The 20,065-nt window shown below is 41.2% G+C and overlaps 1 protein-coding gene and 1 long non-coding RNA gene across 3 annotated transcripts in view; one reads left to right on the top strand and one right to left on the bottom strand.

Moving 5' to 3' along the window:
* Positions 1-20,065, bottom strand: part of SCHIP1 (schwannomin interacting protein 1) — a 669,685-nt gene that overhangs the window by 615,747 nt on the left and 33,873 nt on the right. The window lies entirely within an intron of this gene.
* LOC141570511 (uncharacterized) lies at positions 5,260-19,871 on the top strand. The gene is made up of 3 exons (XR_012494555.1): positions 5,260-5,681; positions 12,542-12,610; positions 16,958-19,871. It is a non-coding gene; the product is annotated as an uncharacterized LOC141570511 (long non-coding RNA).

Raw genomic sequence — 20,065 nt, 5'->3', positions numbered from 1 at the left:
TCACTGTTAGAAGCAAATAATGGCTTTCCATATAAAAATCAATCACTATTTTATAAAGAAATCCCCAAATTACTTCTCATGAAAGAGCACTGCAAATAAATATGTATACAAAATCAAGTATGAACTATCAGGTCAAAAATATCAATCAAAAACATAAAGGGGATGGTCTCATCTGAAAGCCCTGGAACACACCCACCGGTAAGCTCGGAGGCTCGCTGGGAAAGGATATACAGGAACATAAACACTCGCTCAGTTAAAGAACGCACACGTACAGCTTCAACACAGCGCCCTGCTAATGGCCAATTTCTCCTCATTCAAATATTGGTTAAGCCCCCAGCCAGTCCCAGAGCCTAATTACCTAAGATTTGCCATTTCACTCAATATAGGTAGGTACCCTGTTTTCCTGAAAATAAGACCTAGCTGGCCCATCAGCTCTAATGCGTCTTTTGGAGCAAAAATTAATATAAGACCTGGTCTTATTTTACTATAATATAAGACCAGGTCTTATCTAACATAATATAATATAAAGCCAGGTCTTATATTAATTTTTGCTCCAAAAGACGCATTAGAGCTGATTGTCTGGCTATGTCTTATTTTTGGGGAAACGCAGTATAGGTGGAAGCACACACAGAGCATTTAGAACAACAGTTTTATTTTGGAAGAAATACAGGAAAAGCACAAAATGTTGATAGATTGAACAAGGACTTGAATTCTGATTTTACTGTTAATAACCACGAACCCTGGGTAAGTCATGTAATCTTTTTACATTTTGGGGTTTCCACCTATAAAAAGAATAAGTCGCCATGACTCCAAAGTGTTATGAGGGTGAAGTTTCTCACGAGGAGCCTGGTGGTGAAAGTCAGGAAGCCTGGGTTTAAATTCCCAGTCCTGCCACTTGCTGGTGCCATTCCCTTGAGCAGTCTACTTAACTACTCTGTGCCTTAGTTTTCCCATCTGTAAATAAGGGTAATAATAACAGAATCTCCATAGGGTTGTATAAGAATTAAATGAGTTATTATTTGAAAAGCACCTAGAGCAGTACATGAAACATTAAGTTCTGCATAAATGTTCAATAAATAAACAAAAAATTTGGTTACTGTCCTTTGCCTCAAAGATGCTGCCTACTAAAATTTCCCAGCATGCATGTGGACACAAGTTCACAGCTGCCAAAACGTTCCATTTGGCAGAAACTGCTAGCTAAATTTCCCCCTTCTTCCTAGCCACGTCCATCACATTTCCCAGACTCCCTTGTATCTGAGTATGGCCACTTGAAATGAGAATCGATGGACACTACTCCAAGCTTAGCCCATAAAACCTTCTATACAACCTGCCATAATCTTTCCATGACTTTATGCAGATAAACATAGTGATGGAGAAAGCTGTGTGTTAAAGATGTCAGAGCCACAAGATGGAAGAGGTCTGGGTTTCAGTATCACCGCATCTATGGGACCACTGTCTGACCAGAATTGTCTGTGCTATCCTGTTGGGTCGATAAAAAATAAATTCTTAGTGTGCTAAATTCCTGAGATTTTGTTTCAGTAGCTATCAATCCTTTCTTAACCACACAATCCAATATTTCCTGCGTGGGGCTGCATATTGAAGTAAATCACGGTATCCGTCAATGCTTAAAGGGAAGGGCTGGGTCAAAATTGGGGTGGGGCTAAGATCACATGCCAGGAAAGCATGAGTGGCACAGAAAAACCGTATCCAGAAAGGAAGGCAGAGTTATGGGAAGACCAGAGACAGGTACCAAGTAAACTTCACAAGAAATGTCAAATCCAAAGGATAAGCACAAAAATCTAGGAGAAAGCATGACTTGAAAGATGGCTGCAGTTAGCAAAGCTGCCAAAGGCATAAGAACAAGCACGGATCCAACTGGCTCAGATAATTCCTAGAACACAGGGGTTTTGTATGTGTGTGTGTGTGGGGGGAGGGGTTGTTTGTTTTTCTGTTTTTTTGGTTTGTTTGTTTTGGCCAGAGTCCCAGTACTCATGAAAACAAGCCAAGTGTCCTAGAAGTGGCATAATGTACCCAAACATCTTGCCAAGTGCTCTTGCCTCAGTGACTAAAATCCTTATAATTCTTACAACCCTGGGCTGACACAGCGCTGCCCTCTATCATCATGGAAATAGAATCTGTGTTGGATAAGCAATAAAGTCTTAAGATCATTACCAACTCCAAATTCCTGAGTTTTGCTGCTTTATAAAAACAGTTTCCGAATTGCCTATAGTAACGTGAGGGAATGGAAGAGGTGGGGCAATTTTTGCTGATGGGAGGGGGGCAGTCCTCTGCATGGACTGCTACTAAGAAGGACAAGTTTGGGTAAGCCAGTTTTTAGGGAAATGCTAATTATTTGGGTGCTAGCAAGCTTTTACTGAGGGTCCCAAGTAGGCCAGAAAAGGGCACTGAAAGGAGGATAGATAAACTTTTTGTGTGGTTCTGGTCATTCTCAGATTTGTTCCATGACTCTCTCCACAAATAGAACTATTCTAATCAAAAAACAGCTGAATCAATTAAGCAAATGAATAGATTTTTAGAATAGATTCTCTATGTATTGGATGGACTCTAAGTTGGTTCCCCCCTGATCCCTAACTCCTAGTGTTCACATTTTTTGTGTAATCATCTCCCTTTGAGTGCGGAAGGGACTTCAGACTTGCTTGGAATGTATGGAATGTGGCAAAGGTCATAAAATTTCCTTCTCATAACTGCATTACGATATGCAACACTGTCTTGCCATCAGGCTTACTCTAGAGATTCTCCTTGCTGGCTTGATAAAGTAGCAGATGTACTGGGCAGGCCAGGATGGCAAGAAGCTGCGGGCAACCTCTAGGAATAGCGGAAGGAAAACCTCTAACAGCCAAGGGTCACCTCCAGCTGACAGCTGGCGGGAAGGTCTGCCTTGTCCCACACCCACAAGAATAAGAATTCTACCCACAACCTGCAGGAGCTCAGAAGCAGACTTTTCGTATGTAGAGGATCCTGATAAAAATACAGCCTGGTAGACACTTTGCAGCCTGAGAGACCCTAAGCAGAGACCCCATTTAAATGATGCCTTGAATCTTGAGTCACAAAAATCATAAGATAATAAATGTGTTGTTTTAAGCTGTTAAGTGTGTGGTACTTTGTTATACAGCACTAGACAACTGACGCACTGTATTAACAGAAATAGTGACCACAACTCCTGCTAGAGAAGCCTATTCTAGCAAACTACAAAATGTTCCTCCTACTTCTCCTGTCACCCCTGGACACGCTTTAAGTCCCTCAAAGGTCCCATGTATTTTGATACTTCAGGAGGCCTCAGCCCACATCACATAAATAATATCATAATGCACCCTCGTTACACATTCAATGTAATTTTCTCTGCAGGAAAATAAAAATGAACATCAAACTTTTCATTTACAATTTTACCTTGAAAATTGTTTGGCTCAAAAACTCATTTAATTTAGCATATCAATGACTTCTTGACAATTATTACGCCTCCTTGGGAACTTGTGAAAGGAGAACATCTCACTTTCAAATGTTTTACAACATAATGAAATTCTCTTACATACTAAATTGAGCACTTAATGAAGTTGACATAATGTTATTTTTAGGTGTTGTTTAATTAAGTATTTATTAATTTCACATCAAAAAGTTCTCTAAGCATTTTGGAGCCAATTATTTCTTTTTCAGGTCTCAGTCTTCTTTGTTTCCCCCTGAGAACCTCATGTGACCGGGACCTTGTACCAGTAACAGCTGATAAATAAAAGGCCCTGCTTTTCTCAAATGTCTCTTCTTTTTTTAACGAATTCATAATTTTTCACACAAGTATCTGCCATGAATAAGTCAAAGATAATGCTATTAAAGAAAAAGAAAAGAACAAAGGAATGCTGATATACAAATGTTCAGAAAACTGAAACCGAAGATTATAGTTCTCAAAGATTGTTTGCAAAAACAAAGCAAACCATCAGAGGCGCACACACACTCACACACACACACACACACTGGGATTGTCATTTTAATTTTAAATCAAGAGTCATGTGAATCAGCGTTCTCAAGCTTCTGTTTTTCTTTCCAAAAGAGTCAGTGAAAACGGGAACCCTTCTCTATACTCAAGGTCTTGAGGTCTGTAGCAATACTTAGATTATGCTTTTGAATTCACTGTCCCTGAAAACTAGAAACAACATCTTTCCAACGAGCAAGTCAGTTCCTGACTTGGAGCCTCAGTCGCCTTTCTGTAAGTAGGAATCAACTGGTGGTCAGTAAGGCGCCTTCCATCTCTAAAATCCCAGGAGTCTAAGCGTTCAAAGGCAGGAAACAGACTTGAATTAGACCCTGAATACTGGCAATCACATTATTTGTCTCTGGTCACCCAACTTTATTTACAAATCGTTCCCTCTTGGAAATTCTATAATAAAAAAGTAATTTCTAATTACCAAAAGATATTTGTAAAATTAACTGCATTAACTCAATCCTTCGGGGAAGAAGAAACATCTAACCAGAAAGGTTTTTAAATGGCAGCATCTTAATCTATGCCTGGATACCATGGAGAAGGGGATAGGTTTCTTTTCATTTTTCTCCAAATAATACTTCTTAATTACCTAGAGCTTGAAAGGACTAGCAGAAGGTACCCATCTGCTATGAGTGATGTTGAGATTGTATGTAAAAGGGAAGCTGAAGGAGATGACCTCCCCAGGCAGCTTCCAGCTCAAAGCCGGAATCCTAAAAACAACAAAATGTTCTCAACCTCAAAGCAGACTGTAAAAACTCCAGGAGAAGCTAGGCTCACTAGCATGTGATCTGTAGCACTTACTACAAAAAAGTTGCAGTTTACAAACCAGGGAGGGGATGAGGGTCTCAGGTTGGCTGGAAGGGCTGGCAGCGGAGAACCCGTGAAAGCATAATCTCTGTGCGAGGAATCAGGCTCACTCTAGTTTTAACATTTAGTGTAAAAAAGTGGATTTGACTTAAGCCATGAGGAATAAAAAGCAGGTACTCTCTGTACAAAAATGAAGCAGAACAATGTAGACGAATGAGAGCCTAAGAACACTTTGTTTATTATTATGTTCCGGACCCAAGGTTAAATAGTGTCCATTTATGTTTAAATGTAATCCCTTACCACCTGTACCAGCAGAAATAATGATCAGTGCAGCTGGTTCAAAGGAACACACCTTAGTGAAGAGCACAGAGGTACAGATAGGACTAAGGGAACAAATAAGGGCTGGCTAGGCACCCAGAGGCTAGCAGCAGTAGGAAGCTGTCACCACTCCCCAGGAAAGGACAGTGTTCCCAGAGTCCAGCTAGAACTGGAACTTGGGAGGGCGGAGGAGGGCAGGTGGCTGGGCTATGCAGGACACTGAGTTCAAGGAGAGACACATTCCTTGCCAGAGTCTCGGTACTGAAGCTGGAGAGAGCAAAGAAATGGCCCGCCTCTCTTTCCTACCACTGTCTCATCTGCCAGTACCTCCCACGGGCCGACTCAAAGCCGACCAGCAAGGGAGCCTGGATGATGTATTCTTAGGGAGCAGACACCCAGAGCACAGAGAAAAGCAGAGAAGGGATTGGAGCAGGGATGGAGGAGGCATGGAGATGAACCAAAACACACCCTCAGAGGCACAGACATATGTATGTAATGGCATTCCTGTTTGATGTGTCAGGACACTGAGTCAAGTTCTTGTTCCTGGTCACACAACCAGCACAAGGTAGGTGGCTTAGCTGGGATTTCAACCCAGGACTGGCTCCAAGTATGTGCTCAATCCTCTATGCTACTCTCAGGATACCTCATATTTGCAAGTTGCCAGTTTTACTAGTTCTTTCAGTACTATACCTTATCTGTTCCCTAGAATAACCCTTTGGAGTAAGTTAGATTTTAGTTCTATTTTACAAATGAAGGAGCTCAAGATCAAAGAAGCAACTAACACTTTTCTTCTAAAAGGTAGGCGATAATTAATGGTTTTGATCAAAGAGGAGAAGGAAACAGGCAATAGAGGTGGGGGCTGCCGGATACATAAATTAGCAAAATAGAAAAGATTATAAGCATTCATTGATAATATTCGAAATTTAAGCCGAGAAAGGAACTAATAGGTATTTATTATAATAATCTTTGTTAAGTTTGCATATGTCTTTCATTGTTGTCTAAATTTCATTTTTCGCTAAGAATTTATAGACAAAGATAAGAATTAACATCTAGCTGAGTACTGCTATTTGAATGCCCTGCGTTCTAAAAAAAGGCCACCAGTAAAGCTGCAGACTACGTGACTCTTAAGGTGTGATGCAAAACTATTTCCTACTCTCTAGGAGTTTAGCAGCAAGGGATTGCAATCTTTGTGAATTAACAACATGGAGAGGATTACTAAATGATAACAAAGGAGGGATACTTTTAATGTACATTTTTAAAAAGACCTCAAGCAGAAGAAGTATGATTTTACTAAAAATCTCTACTTCTGTAGAAAAGTGATCAGACTCCATTATGCTCTAGTTCTGCTTCTGTGTGTTATCTGAAAACACTTAACTGAAAGTATCACCTCATAAGGTCCTCTAGCCTTGCTCACCATTGATCTGACCCTGGCACTTCCTGGCATAAAGGAGCTGCTCTATAAATGTTTGTTAAATAAATCTACACCTGAAGAGATACGATGTTTCAAATTCTATGTGTCAGAAAAGGTACACAAAGTATATATTTATCTCATCCTCACCTCAACCCTATGAGGTTCACACTGTCATCGGCTCCACTTTACAGCTGAGAAAACTGAGCTTACATAGCTGGCAAGTGGTGCAGCCATGCCAGTACCGTCTAATGCAAAGTCACTTGCACCCCTCTTGCCCCTCAGAGCTCCAGGTCTGATGGGCTCCAATCTGTATTTTTGATAGTTAAACCTCTCCCTCACACGTCTGCTAATTCCCAGGGACTTGCATTCCATCACACAGGGTCTCTGTAGAGCCCCCGTTGTAAAGGCGACAGTACCAGCACAGCCTGTCTTGAAGATGACATAAGGAAGATGGAGGAGGTGCTTACATCACAGTGCTTCCCAACAAATAACTGAAAATTCCTATCCAAGACTTTTGTTTACTGTACGATTCCATTTATATAACATTCTTGAAACGAGAAAATTACAGAGCTGGAAAACAGATTAGCAGTTCCCAGGGCTTAGGGAGGGACTGGTGGGAGGCGGCCCTGGCTACAGAAAGGCAACGCTAGGAATCATTATGTTGCAACTGTTCTTAGTACTGCCTGGGGCAGCGGTCATGCCGGTCTACACATGTAATAACATTGCATTGAACTAAATGCACATGTGCCCATACACGCACACACACAAATACACACATACGAATGTGTGTGTGTCATACTGCTGAAATGCAAATAAGGTCAGAGGATTGTAGCAACGTCCATTTCCTGGTTGTGATATTAAACTATAGTTATGCAAGATGTTACCATTGGGGGAAACTGGGTGAAGAGTACATGGCATTATTACGTGTGTTAATTTCTTAGAACCACATAAGAATCCACAATTATCTTAAAATTTAAAATGGGAAAATCAATAATTACATCAGACTCTGCCATAATTTTTTTCTTCTCTAGTTTCCAAATTATCGGTAAGGTTGGTATAGAGATTTTCTAATTAAAGTAAAAAAAAAAAAAATGTGTCGTTATTGTTGAAGCGGTGATGGGTTGGTATCTGCAGCTGTTTTTACCAAAGGATAGCACGCTGGCAGATGGAGATGGAGATAATAAAGAAGGTGTTTCCTGCTGAAGGAGCAGGAGGAATGAAGGCACAGAGGCAGGAGAGCAAAGGGCATGTGTGTTCAGGAAACAAGGGGAACCCCGATTGGATAGAACACGGAGGGGTATACATGAGGCAGGTATTAGAAAAAGGGGAGCACTGTGGGAAGAGTATAGTTCTGTGTGTTTCCAGAGAGGAAGGGGAGTGATACATTTGGAGCAGAGCTTTGGGGAGCTGATCTGGCTACATGGGGGGACACGAAGGACTGGAATTTTGTGGACTGGAACATAAGAATGGCAGTGAGAGGCCTCTCTCACCAGAGTCCAGGAAGACATTACAAGGATGGAGGTAAATCTAGAAATGAGGGACCAACGTGCCAACACTGTGAAGAGTGTGGAATGTGCGGATGACACTCACACTTGAGAAGGACAATTCCAACAGGTATTACTAGAAAAATATTTGTGAACTCTACTTGTATATTCCCAGATAACAAGAGGAAAAAACATATTTGTAACTTTCATTTCATTATCAGACGCATAAGAATATTTTTGTCTGCACTAGATGAAATGACATAAACAGTCTGAAATTAATTCTTGATGTCTAGATTTCTATCCATTCCTCTGGCTCATATACAGACATATCTGCCACCAATTCTAATCTCAGTTATTATTAATTTTCAGTCCTAGAATGTACTTCAGATTTTCAGCGTCCACAATTTCTCTTCTGAATGTATTCTCTGGTAATCTCAGTTTATTGTCCCATGAATTTTAACAGGTACCTTTGACTGATAATAAAACAGAATGTTCTCACTAGACTATGCTTTATTCAACCAAAATGAAATTTTAAAAATTTCTGAATTGCTCTACAGGTTTATGAAAATGGTAAACAGGAAGCAATGATTTTCAATATTATCCGCTACAGCCTTTCACACGCATTATAATCAAAGTGACCAAGGTCTCTTTTTTAAATAGATAGAAGTAATTACTTAAAAGAGATCAACGATAACCATTCATCACATAAATATGCACTGTGGAATTACAGAACTCCCAGATTAAATGAGAAGCATTTATTACACTTCTGCATTGCAGCAAAATCTTTGGTACACATTACACAGAAAAGCCAAAGGCAGCCCGACCCCCGCCACTAGTTTTTAATTAAGTGTCATACCCACCGAGTTAATAAGCATACTATCAATAACGTGACTTTCCTTTAAAGTTTCGATAATAATAGTTCAGGCTATATTTTGTAATTACTGATAATAGATTCGATAAAATTCTCTAATCGCCACCCTCTCTTCGACGAACACAACTAAATGTTTTATGCCTTCGGTGTCCAAGAACAATCGGTCTCTCCATTGCTAGAGCTTTAATAAAAAACAAATCATGTGAAATTGATGTTCACCCTGAGAATAACATACAACTAGGAAATTCAATCTTGAAACATGAATAGATTGCTTCATGGCTAAAGGAGTAAGTACTGCCAAGATTTAAAATGGGTTTCCTGAGCGCTATTTCATCCCAGGCCCCGTGCTAGGAGCCTGTATGTTCATTGTCGTGAGTGCTCACTGCAGCTAAGAGTCAGGACATTATACAGAGGTGTAACCTGGGACGAGAGAGGTTAGCTCCCTGGTCCAGTGTCCCACAGCTGGTTAGTGGAGCCAGAATCTCAAAATGTGTGCCTTTCCCCCAGCCCATCACTTCCCTCTGCAGGGTGGAAACTTTGTTCACTCACTGGACCAATGAAGAAGGCAGTACTTCACTTCGGATGAGCCATGGCTTGGATAACATCACATCCACTTGTCTATGATGCTGCTTTGCCAAAACAGGCACTCAAAACATGGCTGTTAACTTCATGGAATTCCTTGTTAGCAAATTAACAGAGGATGTCAGCATCGTGCCCATTGGCCTCCCCTCTGTGCCCTCTACTCTGTGGCACACAGGGACCAAAAACGCAGCACCAGTGCCCAGTGTGCTCAGGGGCCAAGGGAATCTGCCCAGGTCTTCCAGCTTTGGGTCACCACCACTGGCTGCCTCACCTGTGTTAATCACCAGTATTGGGCTTGCCCTAGAGTTCTGCCCTCTGAGCAGCATCAACCCAGGCTGAAATAAACGCGTTAGGGTACTGGTGAGCTGATCTCTGTTAACTTGGAAGCATTTTATTAACAGGTGATGACTAAAGTCCTTTGTCAACTAATGAAAACAAATGCCACCGTGTCAGTCAAGAAAATCTCTACCTAGGTTGAAAGAAAGCCCGAAAAGTAGCTCCCAGGGGTCATTAGGTGGGCTTATCTCCTTTCATCTTATTCCCTAAGAGTAAGCATCACTTGAAAAACATGCACCCTCTGCAATTCAGTACAATTCAGTTCAGTTAAACTGATCATTTGTTCAGAACTTACCCTGTTGTTTTAGGCACTGGAAATACAAAGATGAATTAAACATGATTCTCCCCTTTAAAGAGTGTATGGTCTTGTGGGGACACATTAATGTTTATAACTGATAAGAGAGATTGAAACCAGTGCTTAGTAATAATGTGTGATACCCCCATAAAGAGGAAAATGGGAAGGAGACAAAGGAGCTCTCTTGGCATTTATTACATGAAAGGCACTGAGCTAGGTGCCTCCTTATACACCTTTCTCTTTCATTTTTCACAGCAACCCTAAGAGGTAAGAATTTCTATCCCTATTTTTTTAGAGGAGTAAATCGAGCCTCTAAGAGGTTGAAAACTTGACTGACGGTCACATGACCATGACGGGCAGAGCCAGGATACCCACCCATCCATCCTAGAGCCCATGCTCTTCCACTGCTGACTTCACACCACCAGGGTTAAGTTTTTCTTGGCGGATCAGAATAGCTTCAAGGATGATGACAGGGGTATTAGAGTTCATAGGTGGGATTTCAACAGAAAGAAACTGAGGAAAGGATCACTCAGGTATCAGCAAGGAGCCCACCCCTTCTCTCAGCGTAAGCTGTTGGAGAAGTTGTCGTACTTGCAGCCCCAGACCGGCACAGGTCTGAGTATAAGGACTGTCCCCACTTTCCATTAGTCACTGCATGTTCCAAGCTCATTAGAATATTGTTCCTACAGCACACTGGTGGCTCTGCTCCTGGAGGTTCCCCGAATTGGTCCTCTGTGGGTGTCAAGACTGCTGCGAATCAGGTCCAGATTTGGACTGACCATGATAAATTTGTACGCTGGAATTTGGAATGTTGTCACGTCTTCCAAGAACAGCCTTAGAGAACACCTCACCTGGTAGTGCAGAGGTTAAGTGCAGGGAATATGGTCAGATAACAGAGGACCGAGTCTTGGCTATATCCATTACCAGCTCTGCGACCTTGCTTTTTTAAAAAAAATAAACTAGTTTTTAGAACAGTTGGATGTCTATCAAAAAAAACACAAAACTAAAAAAACTAAAAAAACACAAAGATAGAACAGAGAGTTCCCATACACCCCACATTCAGTTTCCCCTGTTTTTAACACCTTATATCATTAGTATTGCTCATTTGTTGCAATTAATAAACTGATATTGATTCATTCTTATTAATGAAAGCCCATACTTTATTCAGATTGCCTTAGTTTTTACCTAATGTCTGTTTATGTTCCAGAATCCCATCCAGGATGCTATACTACATTTAGTCTTTATGCCTCCTTAAGCTCCTCTTAGCTGTGACAGTTCCTCAGACTCTCCTTGTTTTTAGTGACCTTGGCAGTTATGAGGAAGGAAAATCAGGTATTTTGTAGACTGTCCCACAGTTGGGATTTGGCTGACGTTTTCCTTATGATTATTCTTGTGTTTTAGAGAAAGATCACCATTAGAGGGAAAACACCATTTTCGTCACATCATATCAAGGGAACATACTATCAATATAACTTACTGATGCTGATGACCGTTGATGTTGACCTTGATAACCTAGCTGAGGTAGTATTTGTCAGGTTTCTCCACTGTACAAGTACTCTTTTTCCCCCTCTCTTTATACTGTATTCTTTGGAAGGCAGCCTACACTAAAAGAGTGGGTGCTTTGCCTTTTTGTGCTCATTTGTAAAACTGGGGGCAACAATATAACGTACTTTGTAGATATGTTGTGCATATTGAGTTAATACATGTAAAGCATTTAGAACAGAGTCTGGCACAGAATAAACAATAAGTATTAATAACTTATTGTTCTTTTCCTTTTGTAACAACTTCCTTGTGGAAAAGCACATTGAGATTGTCATTCATACATGTATTGATTCATCCATTCAACAAACATGTTTTGAGTATCTACTCTTCGCTAGGCGCAGTGTTAGACCCTGGGGTTACAATGGTGAGCAAAAACAAATACAGTCCTGCACCTATAGAATATAGTACAGTCTAGCAAAAGAGAGAGAGATTAACGAAGCAACCACACAAATGAACATATACTTCCAAATAGAAAGAAGTGCAATGATTGAAAGTTATGTGGTGCTATGAGGGTATGTTACAGAGGAATCTACTTATTTCTTCTCTGAAGACGTGAGTTGAGCAGACAACTGAAGGAAGGAGTTCTGGGGACACATGACGAAGGAAGAAACTGAGAGAAGAGCAGTATGACTGGGGTGCAGAGAGTGAGGAGGAGAGTTGTATGATGAGAGGCCTGGACAGGTAGGTAGGACCGGACCAGACGGAACTTGTGGGCCATGTGTTGGTATTTAACCACAGTAGCCACCACAGACTTTCAAGCAAGGAGTGACCTGATTAAATATCTCAGTTTCAAAGAGATCATTCTGGCCACACACTGGAATTGGGATTGGATAGGATCCGAGTAGATGTGGGGAAGCCAAGCTACTGCAGTGATCCATGTGGACATGATGGTAACTTGCACCAGACAGGTGGCCATGAAGAAATGAGAAGAGGAATGACTCCAGAGCACCTACTCACAGACTGGATATGAGAGGTGAGGGCGCCAGAACGATGAAGCATGACAACCTTTGTCTTGGGGAATGAGAGGGCAGGCGATGGTATTTAGGGAAAGTGGGACACTGAAAGCAGACAGGTATGAGACACAGAGTGCATGAAAGAATGATGCAAGAGTATAAAAGAGATTGGGGGGCTGGTAGTGTAGGACCCTGAAGAGTATCTGAAGGAGTTTGGACTTTACACAGTAGAGCCTAGGAAGGAAAGGAACATTGTAGGCAGTCCTACATTCTCATGGCCCAGGGGGAAAAGCCTAGACGGAGTTCCTAATTCCATATGTCTTAAAGCTTCTTTTCACTCCGCCGACTCAAAAACAGGAAACATCTACCCACAAGAGGTCTCCAGCTCCTCACCCATCAGTATTGACCTTTAGATTTCTTAAAAAAAAAAAAAAAAAGTCTAAAGCTGGAGTTTAAAATTTAGGCTTCTCAGACTCCCTGGAGTCTTGAGTACTTAAATAGTAGAGAGGTGGGGAGAGTCAGACCCTAGCTCCTGGTCCCCAGCCCCTGGCCTGCCTGTCCCTTCTGTTCCTACCTCCACACCTCCACATACCATGAAGGACCTCAACTGCAAGTCTATGGACGACCCAGTCCACTCATTCAAGCTCCAAACCACACCACCCCCATTTAGTACCCCCAGGAAAAGCAGCTGTCTCTTGGCTACCCCACCCAGCTCCTAGAAGCCAAATGGGCAGGAGTGCCCAGGGTCCTGGGCATCTGCAGTGAGGTCTGTGAAAGGGATACCTGTTTCAGGTGAGTGGTGTGAATGCCTCCCCCACTGGTGCTTATTTTGTTTCAATTACATTCCCCATTAACACTACTATTGTATTACTTTGAGCATAACTTACTACCTGTCACATTTAAAATTTACTATTTTGAAAGAAGGGGAAAATTTAATGGCCCTATCTTTCCAAAGTTGATGACTGACTGAGATAATTGCTTCTTCCCTCTGAAAGTTTAAATAAAAAATAAATTAAAAACAAAACAAAATACCATCTTAATAAACATCACTGTTCATCTTGGTGATAATTACTCATTCATGCCAACCCCCCTCAAGATGTAAACTCTAGTTAAAATGCATAAAGATGAATAGATTGAAAATGTAGCTAATTTATTTATTTGCAAAGTAAAAGCGTCATTCTAGAATCCAAAGACTTCAAGATAAATCTGACAGCTTAAATTGCTCCCTACCAAAGGATATGTTTCAGATAGAATAAGACACTAATAAACAATATAAATTTTCCTCATTTATTTTTACTTTTTTGTCATTCCTATTCTATCTATATTTCAAAAGGAAGTTTATAACAAAAATCCATATACAACAGCAGATAGTTAAAAGTGAAGTTAAGAAAATGATATTAGGATTTCCAGTCAAGATGGCAGAGTAGGTAAACTCTGTGCTCACGTTCTCTCATGACCACATAAAAATTACAACTAAATTACTGAAAAACCATCATTGAGAATCGCCTGAAGTCTAACTGAACAGAGCCCTATAACTAAGGACGTGCAGAAGGAGCCACCTCGAGATTCGTAAGAGGGGCAGAGATGCGGAACATGCTGTCCCACACCCACGTGGCAGTTAAAAATTGGGAGGAATATCCCAGCTGTGGAGATTCCCCTGGAGGAGCGAGGGGTCCTAGCCCCACACCAGGCTCCCCAGTGCAGGCTTCCAGTACCAGGGAGAGAAGTCCCCATTACTTCTGGCTGGGAAAACCAGAGGAAATTGTGGCTGACTGAGACAGAGGGTGGCTGGAGTCCCAGACATTCCTCTTAAAGGGCCCATGCATGAACGTACTCGCTGACAGACTCACTTGCTCTGAGCTTCAGCGCTGGGGCAGCAGCTCAAAAGGCACCAGGGACGTACGGGGAAGAACTGACTTGTCTGGCTTCAAGGCAAGGGCTGGAGGGGCTGCTTCCTTCCAGACACAAGTGCTGGCAGAAGGCCACTGTCCCTTTGTTGAGCCCTCCCTGCTACCAGTGTGCAGACTCAGGTGGCCAAGATATCTGAATCTCCATCAATCTGGTTCACACCATTCATCCTGCACTGGTAATTCCCTGAGCCCCCCCACCCCCCACCCCGCACCCAAATGTGGGCCCACCCAGCACCCAAATGTGGGCCCACCTAAGCCACTTCCAGTGGCTTTTCCATACAAATAGCCTGTGTTGGCTGCTGCTGCGGACTTTCCTAAAATCTCTCACAGGTTCACAAACCCCAAACAAGCAGCATATGGACTTGGTGTGTTCCACCCCTCTTGCTGAGCGAGAGGTAGTACATGTAGAAAATGGAATAATACTCAGCCATAAAAAAGAATGAACTTTTGCCATCTGCAAATGCAACATGTAATGACCTAGAAGGTAGTATGCTGAGTAAAACAAGTCAGACAAAGACAAATGCCAAATGATTTCACTTATATGTGGAATCTAAAAAATAAGATAAATGAACAAACAAATTCACAGATACAGAGAACATTTTGAGGGTCACTAGATGGGAGGGGGGTTGGGGGGATGGGTGATAAAGGGGAAGGGGTTAAGAAGCACAAATTGGTAGTTACAAAATAGTCACAGAGCTATAAAGTATAGCATAAACAATATAGCCAATACTGTAATAACTATGTATGTTGTCAGATAGGTACTAGATTTCTCAGGGTGATCACTTCATAAATTATATAAATGTCTCATCACTATGTTGTACACCTGAAACTAATATAATATTGTATGTCAAATGTAATTGAAAAATAAAAAAAATAATTATTAAAAAAACATCAGAAGCTATTTAGAAAAAAAAGAAATAACTGTATTAGGAATCTGAAATATGACATTATCATATGAGCACTAAATTGGCTCTGAGTTTCCTAGCAGCCAAAGCAAACAAAAAAAAAAGAAACTGAGAGGAGGGTAATATATCTTTCAAAGCCTACTTATGAAGGGTCGCAATAATTTTATACATATATATTATATAATAATTACATAATAATATATTATATATTATTGTATATTTTATATATAATATATTATATATTGTATGTAATTATATATATATATATACACATATATATATAAATGATAGATAGCTAAACATAAACATGTAACAAGAAGACATGTTTGTGGAGAACAAGCTAATGCTATGCACTTGCTTTCTGAAGAACTGGATCGCTGCCGAGATCAATATTAGGGAACGTGGAATGTGGATAGCTGGTGTGTCCCTAATGCTCTCTGTCACGTGTCAGTTGTCCCAGGAGCATTTGGTAACCAATACAAGACTGAGCTTTAAAAGCTTATGCTCCTGTTTACCTAGAAAATGTGTATCAAAAGATCTATATTATAGCTAACTAAGAGGAAAGGTACATGTAAACAATTTCACCCTCAAAGAAACTAGGGCTTAATTTATAATGCCAGCTATAAGAGATCTTAGCAGTCTACTTGATCTCAGGTAAAAAATTAGAAAAGCATAATTTATGCCTTGGTATATACTCAGCTTGGTAGCATACCATCCTCCTTTCACCAGTTTGGATTTTTGAGTTACAAAATGGCTGCAGATAATTTTTCTCTTTTTCTAAGTAATGGAGCCCCTAATTTATTCAGGTTGGCAATATGCCCAGCTTAAAGTAATCATTTCCCAGACTCCCTTGCAGCAATGCTTGGGTATGGTGGTCTTGAGACACAGTTACGGCCAAGAAGATATGAGTGAAGTCTACCAGAAGGGGTCTCTGGGAGACTTGCTAAATGGGACAGACTCAACTGTCACCGGCATTTTGTTTTTTGTTATCCATCCTTCACCTTTTTAAAAAACAAATGAGCTGTCTGGACAATGACCAGCCATCTGGAGACAATGAGTATAAACACCAGAGATAAGAACACTGAAAAGGGAGCTGTAAAGAGACTGGGTGCTTGCCCACTGTCTCAAGCAACTAGCTCCACCAGCTCTGGGCTCCCTACCACCACGCTTCTCATGACATGAGAAAAATAAAACCCTTTTTCGTTAGCTATTCTAGATGAGTTTTTGTTACAATCAGCAGAACCTACACCCTAAGGGAAAAACAGGTTCATACCCGCCTCTCTAAATGCCTCATTCAACGAACTAAAAGTAAAAGTGAGACTTCACATCCAGGGAGATGGGCAGAAGAGAATCTCCCCTTCAGGGTAGCATTCATTCTGGTGACAGAAACGCTGTGGACGTTCGCCAAACCCTTTTTTCCTCCTGGTCTGAGTATCTTCTGCTGCTTTTCTAGATGTGGCCATGTGGCTGAGTCTGGCCAATGAAATGGGGGAGGCAATTATGTATATCATTTGCAGATTCAGTGCATAAAACCCTCCCTCTCTATTTGTAGTGCTTTCTTCCCAGCCTCCAGTGGAATGGGAAGGACAGGCTCCCAGAAAACGAAAGAGTCACACAAAGGAAGAGGTACAGGTCGCTGCCCCAGGGGGAAGCTCCATCCGTACCTGCTGAAGCGGACACACCAGAAGAAATGTTTATTATGTTAAGTCACCAAGATTTTGAGGTTGCTGTTCTAGTAGTCAGCCTACTATGCACATGACTCTAGGAATGGTCTCCAAAGTGGAGGGCAAGCACTGTTGGGGGGTGGGGGGGTGATACACAAGGTGATCCACTGGGATACAGTATGAAAATAGTACAGTTTCTACTTAACCACATTTTTAATTAATTCAAACTATTTTGAAATACATATAATACATTGGTAAAGTGCTCCATGTATAAAACAATTACATATACTTACATTGAAAGTATGTTCAAAAGCATATTTTACGAATGGGATGCACAATTCAAAAAAAATCATTGTTCTAGCATGTTTTTTAAATATTTTAAAGCCATAGAACTTGTTCTTTAAATGAAAACTTCCATGGGACGCCAATACAGAAAGCAGGTGATGACACCGCTGCTGTGGTGAATGAGTGGGGGCCTGAAACCAAACCTCTGTCTGCCCTACCCCCAAAAAATGAGGCTACGGAGGGAAGGTAGGAGGAGGCTCAGTATTGAGGTTTTGCATAAAACTGGAATTAGAAAGAGGATCATATTGCTTAAGTTGTTGTTTTTTTAAATCAAATGCTCTATGGAATCTATGGAACAAAGAGGGATGTTGAAACATTCTACAGATCCTTACAGTTCACATAGCTCCAGCCTCCTTCTTCTTGGTCACTTTTACGCTGGCTCTTTCTTCAGGGTGAAGGGGGCTAGGAGACCGGACCACTTAGCTTTGCCTGATTCTACTGCCAAATTTCTTCTTCATCTTCATCTAAGTTTCAGGAATAAGAGGAGGGGAAAAAAAGAAGAAATGGCAAAGCCAAGAGAAAAATTACTGTGTTTGCGCAGTTTGAGAACCAGGGGCAGCTTTTAAGGTCTCAGGCTGCCACTGTGGTTTCCTCACCGATATCCCAGCTCCTCCTTCATGTCATTAGATGGAGGGTGCAAAGGAGTTCAGAATTTAGCCCAAAGAAACTGCTTAAAACCACTTAGAAACAAGAAGTCTTGCGTGAAATTAAACCTATGTTACTGATCAGTGCAAAGTACAAAAGAATCACTCACACACCAAAGAACCCCAGAAAATACAGGGTCCTGTTTCTAATGAAAGACGACCCGAAACCCAGTGCATTCAGGGAACGCAGGCCCTGCTTCAATCCTTCTTCAGCTCATAAAAATGAGGTCAGCAAGTTCACAATTTTAAGTACACAAACTACTGATGAATTTCTTATTTTTCTTGTGGGTGGAGAGAAGGAGAGGGAAATAATAACAAAATTACCCCTGGCAGCCAAGTACCGAGCTGAAAGGAATAATCACCTAGAACTGTTAGTTGACTTTCTATTGTTCCTAGCAAGCTCATGCTGTCAAATATTTATATCTATCCTTAAACTATCACTGCCTGTTAATTTTTCAGTGTATAAAAATAAATGTTTTTCCACTGTTCCCCCTATTATGACACCATCCATCTTACACACTACTTCAGGCTCCATGGAGCCAGTACAATTTATCTCGTCAGAGATCATTGAGTAAGCAGTAGTTAATTAGAGTTGTGAGTCTTCCATCTCTAAGTGCTTTCCCACCCAGCCCCTCCACTGGCTGCCCCAGCTTCTGACAGGTACCGGTGATGTAATTACTTTCTCAGCCCACTGCATCGCGGTGCCAAGAATATCACTTTGTAATGTGAGTGTTGTAAGGGCCGAGCTATCTTTGAACTCAGTGTTGCTTATTAAATGAACATAAAGCAACTCAAAGGACAATAAAAAGCAATCCTTTAAATGGAATGTCTCTATAAGAATATTCATTTGCTTCTCTGTGACAGATGCTGTCATGCGGCTTATACGTAACTTCTCTTTCTTTTCCTCCCCTTGAATATGTTTGCTGTCCTGATGATAAATCTGCAGTCTATGCTGAGCAGAAGAAAAAGAGCTGGGGCTTTTCTGTATGCCAAGGATGTGGGCTATAGCTATCATCCTCTTGCTTCTGTTTTCCTTTAATTATCTCACTTCAGTTAGAAATTTGACTTCAAATCATAAGCCTAAGGAGAAACTAGATTTTAATTTACACAGGCGCAGCTAAATATTTTTGTCCTAAGACTATATTTCATAATATAGATGGGAGTCCCAGGGCTCTTTAAACCAAATGGCAACTATAAACATTTTTCTTCATGGCATGGTTTTTTGCTTCAAATCAAACCTGAGTTCACCTACACCCCATCAACCAAAAAGTTATTAGAAGATTACATTCACTTTTTCCAATCTGCCACCCAGCATACTATAGCTGGGATTAATCACTCATTAGAGAGGAATTTTCTTAAATGGGCCATTTATTTGGAAACTTCTGACGATTGATTTTAGGTCTTTTGTTGGGCCTAGTTGACCCCTTGGGAGGCAAGCCCACTGTAGTCCATCAGGAGAGCACTCCCTCTTTCTTTCTGATTTTCCCTCCACCTCTAGAGCTCCCAGCCCAGAGAAACCAAGGAAGCTAATAATCGGGGAGCGCATTACAAAGCCTCAAACAAGCTCGCCTGCTCATTAAGCACAAGATGTGCCCTGAGGCGCCCAAACTGTGTTGCCCACAGCTGAGTTCTTCCAGCTCCTCCAGAGCCCCATGGCAAGCAAGGATATGCAAGGCTGCGGTGGATCACGCACGCCCCAGGTCTGTCACAGTGCTGGGGAGATTTTACACCAATGAAGAGAACTAATGGCCCCAGGATCAGAGGGAAGGAGAGGACAGTGAACATGGCCCAGCCTTCTGTCCAGCAGCCTTTGTTGGAGATCTTAACGTCCATTCAAAGGGGATATATCAGTTCTATATACCCAAAGGTCTGGGTTAAGTGCTTTCCTTTTATATTTCTTTTCTTTCAAGGAAAAAAATAAAAAAATAAAAGACTGTACAACTTCCAATAAGAGAAGTGAGTTTATGTTTCAAGAAAACTGATTGAATGAACTCAAACATGGCAGTG

Source organism: Rhinolophus sinicus, linkage group LG01 (genome assembly GCF_036562045.2).
Source record: "Rhinolophus sinicus isolate RSC01 linkage group LG01, ASM3656204v1, whole genome shotgun sequence".
NCBI lineage: Eukaryota > Metazoa > Chordata > Mammalia > Chiroptera > Rhinolophidae > Rhinolophus > Rhinolophus sinicus.
The sequence above is the reverse complement of the archived record's forward strand: the minus strand, read 5'-3'. Positions and strand labels throughout refer to the sequence as shown.